We start from the raw sequence: 8,722 nt of genomic DNA, 5'->3' as shown, positions 1-8,722 counted from the left end.
CTAATCATTCTGTGCCTTGATGTGTCAAAATACTCCTAGTCTGTAACTGTTAATTGAGCAGAATCGTGCTGCTCTACAGACTTGCATGGGGAAGGGAGAGGGGAAGTCTGACTGCTGTTTGGGTGAGTGACTGCTGAAATATAGTCAAATGACTAGTAAAATAGAGTCTTAAGACTAGTGAAGACACTCTGCACAGATAAAGAGGGGTTGCCCTGAGCCAGTTGATATGAAAGGTAGGATGTGTGTGTGGTTGCACACAGACAAGGCAGATGTGTCCATCCCCTTTGCACCTGGTGAAAGCACAGCAGTTTCTCCACTTTAAATGGGATATCAAAGATTGCACGTAATCAACTGGCCTAAGCACTCATTAGGGTTGTGTTCAGTAGGCAGGAAGTGGGGGGAAAAAACATCCAAAGCGGAGTGAAGAGGGGAGGTTACTATCTGGACATGTCCAATGAGAAACAGTCATTCGTCTTCTGTTGCAAAACTTTTTAGAATGTTGTCCTTCGCATGCCGTAATGAAAACAACCTTGCGGGACATTTCCAGTGTATACAGCATTGGACCTCTAAACAGTTGATAATAGTTAATAACTCTTTATGGTAGTTAGTGTCCACATAGTAAGTTAATGTTTTTATGACCAGTGATGACAGATGTTTTAGGACTTACTTAATCCTCTTCGTTCCTATGTGAGAAGCTCGCCGATCTTTAACCATTTTGGGGGTGGTTTTCCATGACGGGCCACAGTTTTGGGACTTAAGAGTATTAATACACTGTTACCCATAAATATATTGAATGATGGATGTCATTGGTAGTTGAGATGTATCTCTGACTGTGTTTGGTTTGCAGTGCCAGTGGGATGGACGCGCTGAAGATCGAAGAGATGGAGAAGATGCTGAAAGAAGCCCACCTAGAGAAGGCCAGGCTCATAGAATCCAAAGTAAGACACCACCTCACACACCATGGCTAGCTTCCTATTAGATCCCATACTAACATCTTACTTCAGTGTTTACAGCCAGAACATGACTGGCCACCCGTCAGAGCCTGGTTCCTCTCTATTTTTCTGCCTTCTAAGGAGTTTTTCCTAGCCACTCTGCTTCTACCTCTGCATTGCTTTCTGTTTTGGGTTTTAGGCTGGGGATCTGTAAAGCACTTTGCGACAACTGCTGATGTAAAAAGGGCATTATGTTCATGATCTTTTCTCCACCTCCGTCCTTCTCTCCAGGAGCGAGAGAGCCATGCCCGTAGGCAGATGCTGGAGGAGGAGAGGAGGAGGCGCGAGGAGGCTGAGAAGAGGCTGCAGGACGAGACGGTGCACAGGCAGCAGCTGGTGGACAAGGAGGTGAAGATGAGGAGCAATAACTTCTCCCAGGTGAGCCTCAGGCCCGATAACAACGAAAAATCCAAACAAAAAGAAAATGCATTTTGAGATCTGTCTCTCTGATCATCTGTTAGTCGTATAGGCTTTTGAAAGACTCGTTACACGTTTGTTTCCTTCTTTCCTCAGGCTCGTCCTATGACTCGTTACCTGCCCATCCGCAAGGAGGAGTTTGACTTGCGCTCCCACATCGAGTCATCAGGCCACAACGTGGAGACCTCTTACCACGTGGTCCTCACAGAGAAGATGTGCAAGGGTTACCTGGTCAAGATGGGCGGCAAAATCAAGTCGTGGAAGAAACGCTGGTTTGTCTTCGACCGCCTCAAAAGGACCTTCTCCTATTACATTGGTAACGAAACTGCTCTGATCGAGCCAATGGGAGATACAGTGCATGGCACATTCATACCCCTTGACCTTAATGTAGACTGTATTTGTGAAAGGTGGTATAAATGAGTTCGGTAGAGATGAACATTAGGATACACAAGGGTAATGCACATTTGTGGGTAGCGGTTTGGTAGCAGGCGTTTAGATACAGTAATATGCAAATGCTTGGCGATTTGCATGATAAAACAGATAATTATTAAATAATTACTTCATATAAAATTGCAACTACTTTTCCAAAAAAATTGCGCTTGTATTATTATTTTTATGTAGCAGGGATCTAGTGCAGTTTATGCCTGAAGGTAAAAAGGGGCATAAAGTTACCCCCGGTTCCTCTTGTGTTTTTGCAGTGGTTGATGAAATAAGCTGCAATATTGTACCATAAGGGTGTAAGAATGTAGAAATCAGGGGCTCTATTCAATTCCGCGATATAAATGAAAAGTTATTTCCGATTGAGCCGACATGCAGCGTTTACTGTGAATGCAGTCTCCACTAAAGGGGGAACATTGCCTTTAAATTTCAATCACGCTGTAAAGCTGAATTTCTGCAAGGAGGATTGAATAGAGGCCGAAGTCTAAAATACAGTAGTAGTCAGAGACACTGCAACCTATTTAAAATGAAAAGGAAGCCGTGTTCTCAACAAAAAATTACTTGAAACATACATATATTTCGAGGAGCTTTTTTGGCTGCAAAATTCTTCAAATGGACATGATGATACAGTATGTTACTTTTATGACACTGGCTTAGGAAATACTGTACAAGCTCAAGAATAGAATTGTGATTAACAATGAAAAGGATTGTCCTTTACTATGACTCTCTCTCCGTCTGTCATCAAAGAAACTGTACTGTAGGAATCTAAAATAATAACGTGATATTTTTACCTAAGCATTTTGTCATGTTCATCTCCTCTACAGACAAGCACGAGACCAAACTGAAAGGAGTCATCTACTTCCAGGCCATTGAAGAGGTCTACTATGATCACTTGCGTAGCGCCACAAAGGTACGTTCTGTGTTATCTACCCAACAATTGGAGAACAATCTTTATACAGAAAACAATAAAATCCTCTAATCACTTTTCTTTTTATGCTTTCACTGTACTGATTAAATATTTATCTTTCTTTAAGATCTTTTGTTTTATACACGTTTTGCTTCTTCCACGCTTTCATTTCTCTTCTCACTCTTTTGCTTTGACTGGCTGGTTCCACAGAAAGGATTTTTCAACCTCAATTTGGCCAATGTATGTATCACTTTTTGTCTCGACCCACCCATTGCTTGTTCTCTGCCCCTCTTACCCCAGTGCAACATGTGTGTGTGTTTGTTGATTTGGTTGTTTACACAGAATGTTCAGATAGAAATGTATAATGTAGAATTGATAGGATTGTCTGTCATGTAGAATAAGGATTTGTGTCAGCTCTACATATTCCATTGCTATCTGCAACTTTCTGTTGAATACCCACCAGGAGCGTAATCATGCATGATTATTACAAGACATAATGAAAACCCACAGTCATTACAGAACAGTGCATCTCTGGATCCTCACATTTTCCCCCTTGGTTTCATACAGTGGGGGAAAAAAGTTTTTAGTCAGCCACCAATTGTGCAAGTTCTCCCACTTAAAAAGATGAGAGAGGCCTGTAATTTTCATCATAGGTACACGTCAACTATGACAGACAAATTTAGGAAAAAAAATCCAGAAAATCACATTGTAGGATTTTTAATGAATTTATTTGCAATTTATGGTGGAAAATAAATATTTGGTCAATAACAAAAGTTTCTCAATACTTTGTTACCGTATTTTCCGCACTATAAGGCGCACCGGATTATAAGGCGCACCTTCAATGACTGGCTTATTTTAGAACTGTTTTCATATATAGGGCGCACCGGATTATAAGGCGCATAGAATAGAAGATAGTCAAACGATTGACTGGGGTTGCGTTATGCATCCACTAGATGGAGCTGTGCTAAAGGGAATGTCAACAAAACAGTCAGATAAAGTCAAACTTTATTAACATTTACATTTTAGTCATTTAGCAGACGCTCTTATCCAGAGCGACTTACAGTTAGTGCATACATTATTTTTTATACCCCCCGTGGGAATTGAACCCACAGCCCTGGTGTTGCAAACACCATGCTCTACCAACTGAGCTACATCCCTGCCGGCCATTCCCTCCCCTACCCTGGCCGACGCTGGGCCAATTGTGCGCTGCCCCATGGGTCTCCCGGTCGCGGCCAGCTACGACAGAGCCTGGATTAAGCGTTCTGACAACTCCTTCACTCCCATGGTAACGTTGTTCAAACGTTAATGTGCATATTAACAATATCTCCCAGCCTTGCTCACTCTTCTCCCAAACGTGGAGGGGAACTTTTCCCTGATTCAGTAAACACATAGTAAAAGAAACAGTCTGATACCACTAAATCAAACGTTAGTGCATAACTCAACATTGTTCAGTTACGTATAACACGTAAAGCTCACTTTTTCAGTTCATTCCCCGTCCACGAATCCCTCGAATTCTTCTTCTTCAGTGTCCGAATTGAACAGTTGGGCGACTACGGCATCCAACCTGCCCGGCTCCCTCTCGTCATTATCCGAGTCAGTGTCGTTGCTGTTGCCTGGCAGTTTAGAGATTATTCCTGCCTTCGTGAAAGCTTGGACCACAGTTGAGACTGATATATCAGCCCATTGATTCATTAATGTTGAATTCTCTCGCTGCTGCTCTATTCCCATATTCTACTGCGTGACCGACAGCCTTGAGCTTGAACTCTGCGTCGTAAGCGTGTCTCTTGAAAGCTGCCCTTTTGGGGTCTTTATACACAGACAAGTGGTGTGGGACTGTGAGTAAGCACAGTACCAGTGTTTACTGACAACGGTAGCCGTAATGCTGCAAGCGGTGCGGCTTTGTAGTGTACCAGTCGTACTGAAACATTTCATTATTATTAAATTGTTTTTATTGGTTTTTCATACTGAAACATTTTGACAGAGCGCCTTGAGCGGCGTGTACAACCAGCATGGATCAACCAATTAACCAATTGATCCATATATAAAGCGCTCCGGATTATAAGGCGCACTGTCGTTTTTGGAGAAAATTAAAGGCTTTTAAGTGCGCCTTATAGTGCGGAAAATACGGTATATACCCTTTGTTGGCAATGACACAGGTCAAACGTTTTCTGTAAGTCTTCACAAGGTTTTCACACACTGTTGCTGGTATTTTGGCCCATTCCTCCATGCAGATCTCCTCTAGAGCAGTGATGTTTTGGGGCTGTCGCTGGGCAACACGGACTTTCAACTCCCTCCAAAGATTTTCTATGGGGTTGAGATCTGGAAACTGGCTAGGCCACTCCAGGACCTTGAAATGCTTCTTACGAAGCCACTCCTTCGTTGCCTGGGCGGTGTGTTTGGGATCATTGTCATGCTGAAAGACCCAGCCACGTTTCATCTTCAATGCCCTTGCTGATGGAAGGAGGTTTTCACTCAAAATCTCACGATACATGGCCCCATTCATTCTTTCCTTTACACGGATCAGTCGTCCTGGTCCCTTTGCAGAAAAACAGCCCCAAAGCATGATGTTTCCACCCCCATGCTTCACAGTAGGTATGGTGTTCTTTGGATGCAACTCAGCATTCTTTGTCCTCCAAACACGACGAGTTGAGTTTTTACCAAAAAGTTATATTTTGGTTTCATCTGACCATATGACATTCTCCCAATCCTCTTCTGGATCATCCAAATGCACTCTAGCAAACTTCAGACGGGCCTGGACATGTACTGGCTTAAGCAGGGGGACACGTCTGGCACTGCAGGATTTGAGTCCCTGGCAGCTTAGTGTGTTACTGATGGTAGGCTTTGTTACTTTGGTCCCAGTTCTCTGCAGGTCATTCACTAGGTCCCCCCGTGTGGTTCTGGGATTTTTGCTCACCGTAATCATTTTGACCACACGGGGTGAGATCTTGCGTGGAGCCCCAGATCGAGGGAGATTATCAGTGGTTTTGTATGTCTTCCATTTCCTAATAATTGCTCCCACAGTTGATTTCTTCAAACCAAGCTGCTTACCTATTGCAGATTCAGTCTTCCAAGCCTGGTGCAGGTCTACAATTTTGTTTCTGGTGTCCTTTGACAGCTCTTTGGTCTTGGCCATAGTGGAGTTTGGAGTGTGACTGTTTGAGGTTGTGGACAGGTGTCTTTTATACTGATAACAAGTTCAAACAGGTGCCATTAATACAGGTAACGAGTGGAGGACAGAGGAGCCTCGTAAAGAAGAAGTTACAGGTCTGTGAGAGCCAGAAATCTTGCTTGTTTGTTGGTGACCAAATACTTATTTTCCACCATAATTTGCAAATAAATTCATAAAAAATCCTACAATGTGATTTTCTGGATTTTCTTTTCTCAATTTGTCTGTCATAGTTGACGTGTACCTATGATGAAAATTACAGGCCTCTCTCATCTTTTTAAGTGGGAAAACTTGCACAATTGGTGGCTGACTAAATACTTTTTTTCCCCACTGTATTTGTCTGAAGTGCCTGCATTGGAGTTGTTTGCCAAAGCAAGCCTTCTTAGAGAGATTATTCACTTGTTTGTTCCTCTGTGGAATTGGTTGTGTTTGAATCTGTCCCTTCAATTAATACAATTGAAACAGACTAAATACGGGTGGATTATCCAGGTGTGTGTTTGCGTGTGTGCATATCAAAGTGTTGTATTTCATATACTGTATACAGCTGAAGTGCATGTGTGCAACTGTAAAATATGTGGGTTGGGCACATGCGTCTTATGTTGTGTGTGTAGATTGTCGTGTGTGTGTGTGTGTGTGTGTGTGTGTGTGTGTGTGTGTGTACTGTCCTGCTGGCAGTCGAGCTGCTGCAGTATTTCCTGTATCCTGTTTTGACTCTGATTGTCTCCTTCAGCACTTTTCTGAGCTCCTGCCTCCTCAGTTTCGAAGAGAGGTGTGTGTGCCCGCCACGCCATGATTAACTGTGTGTTGTGGATAAACACGTGGTAGAGCAGCGTAGTGCTCACTTATTTTTACAGGTTCAATAGACAGAAGTGTGATTGTCAGCATAGGAGAAGCCCCATTGTCCATCAACAAGACAATCAGTTGTTGAAAAGTCATCAATTGTTGAAAAAAATATATATGGGCAAATGTGTAGCAACTCTCGTAACACTTGCCTGTGGTTTTTGGGATGTCGTTTAAGATATTTGATTATTATAGTGCACCCATTGTACTAACCATCATGACCAATGAATTTAGAAAAAATATGTAGTTGTTTACACAGAGCATGATATTGGTTATTTTAGTTGAATCTGAGACAATATCGGAGGGTAGCACGTAGAAAAAACTCTCCGCCCACATATTCTGCATTCAATCTAACCTCCAATGTTCCCCAAAAGGATATGGGTAGCTGCCGCACCTTCACGCCCCTTAACATCGAGTGCTGTTTGGGTCAAATCGGAGTCATTAAATTACATGTCATCTCCATATTACTGACCTTTGACCTTTCTCTCTTCTCCAATCCCAGAGCCCCAATCCCTCGTTGACCTTCTGTGTGAAGACTCACGACAGACTCTACTACATGGTGGCCCCTGCCCCGGAGGCCATGAGGATATGGATGGACGTTATAGTAACCGGAGCCGAGGGCTATACGCAGTTCATGAACTAATAGGGGAGAGTTGCATACGGTGGCCTAGCGGTGACATAAGGTCATACATTGCTTACGGTGGCCTAGCGGTGACATAAGGTCATAAGGAGACTGTTTCGGCAAGAAAACACTTCAATAGATTCAGGCCTTTCCTTCTAGGGCCTTATCCTCTCCCAGTTTTGGGAAATTGCCTTTTTATTTTGTTACGTTCATTATATCTATTTTTAAATCTCACATCTCTCACTTTACAATACACATTTTTCTCCACTGGTTTTTCTACTTGCTTCTGCCCTCGGATTAAAAAAGGGAGCCCTGGAAGAGACACACACACACACACTGTATATAACCAAAACGACATAACTGTCAGACTTTCTGCTCAAAAGCCTTTCTATATTGCCAAATGGAGATCTTGATTTAGTTACAGGCTCTTGCTTGTGAGACCTATTTTGTGTATCAGTAAATGTCTTTGATAGTTGTACTTTTTTTTTTACACTATATGGAATATTGCCAAATGACATAACAATGGTTTCAGACAAATGGTCGTTTTTATGGAGTGTTTCAAATAGAACATGAAGGCATTTGCCTGAATCTACTTAAGTTTATCAGTGAGCGAAAGATGTAATAATGTAAGAAAGGTTTAAAAGAAATTCTATTGAAAATGTTGGCGAATAAACCTAATTGAAATCAGTGAGACCATGACACAATCTACCAATGTCAAGAAACACACCAACTCAGGAGTCCATACTCAATTTTAGTTCCCGTCAGAGATAGAGATGGATCAAGATCTAGTTTTATGACCTTAGTCTACTGCTGAACTAGATTCAATTGTGTCTGTCTTCTACTGTAATGTTGCCAACTCCTAAAGGTACACACAGAGTCTGTTTGCCAAGTCCTGATAACTTGATCTTATGATGACTTGACCCTTTGCGTAAACAGCCATTCCATCACTGCCAGCCTACAACACCAGTAGCTCTAGGGACTACATAATGAGACAACGGTACATGTCATTATAATAATGCTAATCATTCTGTGCCTTGAGATGTGTCATAATACTCCTAGTCTGTAACTGTTAATCGTGCTGGTCTACAATCTTTTGTTAACGGTATCAGAATTCAACAGACTTGCATGGGGAAGGGAGAGGGGAAGTCTGACTGCTGTTTGGATGCAGCAATACACAAGTGCATGTGAACAGTAACCTCCCCTGAATTCCAAATCAAGCTCCAGACCCCACTACTTCTTATGCACTTGTGTAGATCTGAGAGGATTGGAAAGGTAAACAGGTGGTAGCTCCATATGGCTCTCTGATACTCCAGGTGGAATTGTCGCAATATAATATTGCT

At 42.4% G+C, this 8,722-nt stretch overlaps 1 long non-coding RNA gene across 1 annotated transcript; it reads left to right on the top strand.

Moving 5' to 3' along the window:
- Positions 1-2,962: 2,962 nt before the first annotated feature.
- LOC123485031 lies at positions 2,963-7,626 on the top strand. The gene is made up of 3 exons (XR_006658825.1): positions 2,963-2,994; positions 6,651-6,689; positions 7,263-7,626. It is a non-coding gene; the product is annotated as an uncharacterized LOC123485031 (long non-coding RNA).
- The last annotated feature ends 1,096 nt before the right edge of the window (positions 7,627-8,722 follow it).

Source organism: Coregonus clupeaformis, chromosome 5, assembly GCF_020615455.1.
Source record: "Coregonus clupeaformis isolate EN_2021a chromosome 5, ASM2061545v1, whole genome shotgun sequence".
NCBI classification, from domain to species: domain Eukaryota; kingdom Metazoa; phylum Chordata; class Actinopteri; order Salmoniformes; family Salmonidae; genus Coregonus; species Coregonus clupeaformis.
This window is presented reverse-complemented; position numbering and strand designations above follow the sequence as displayed.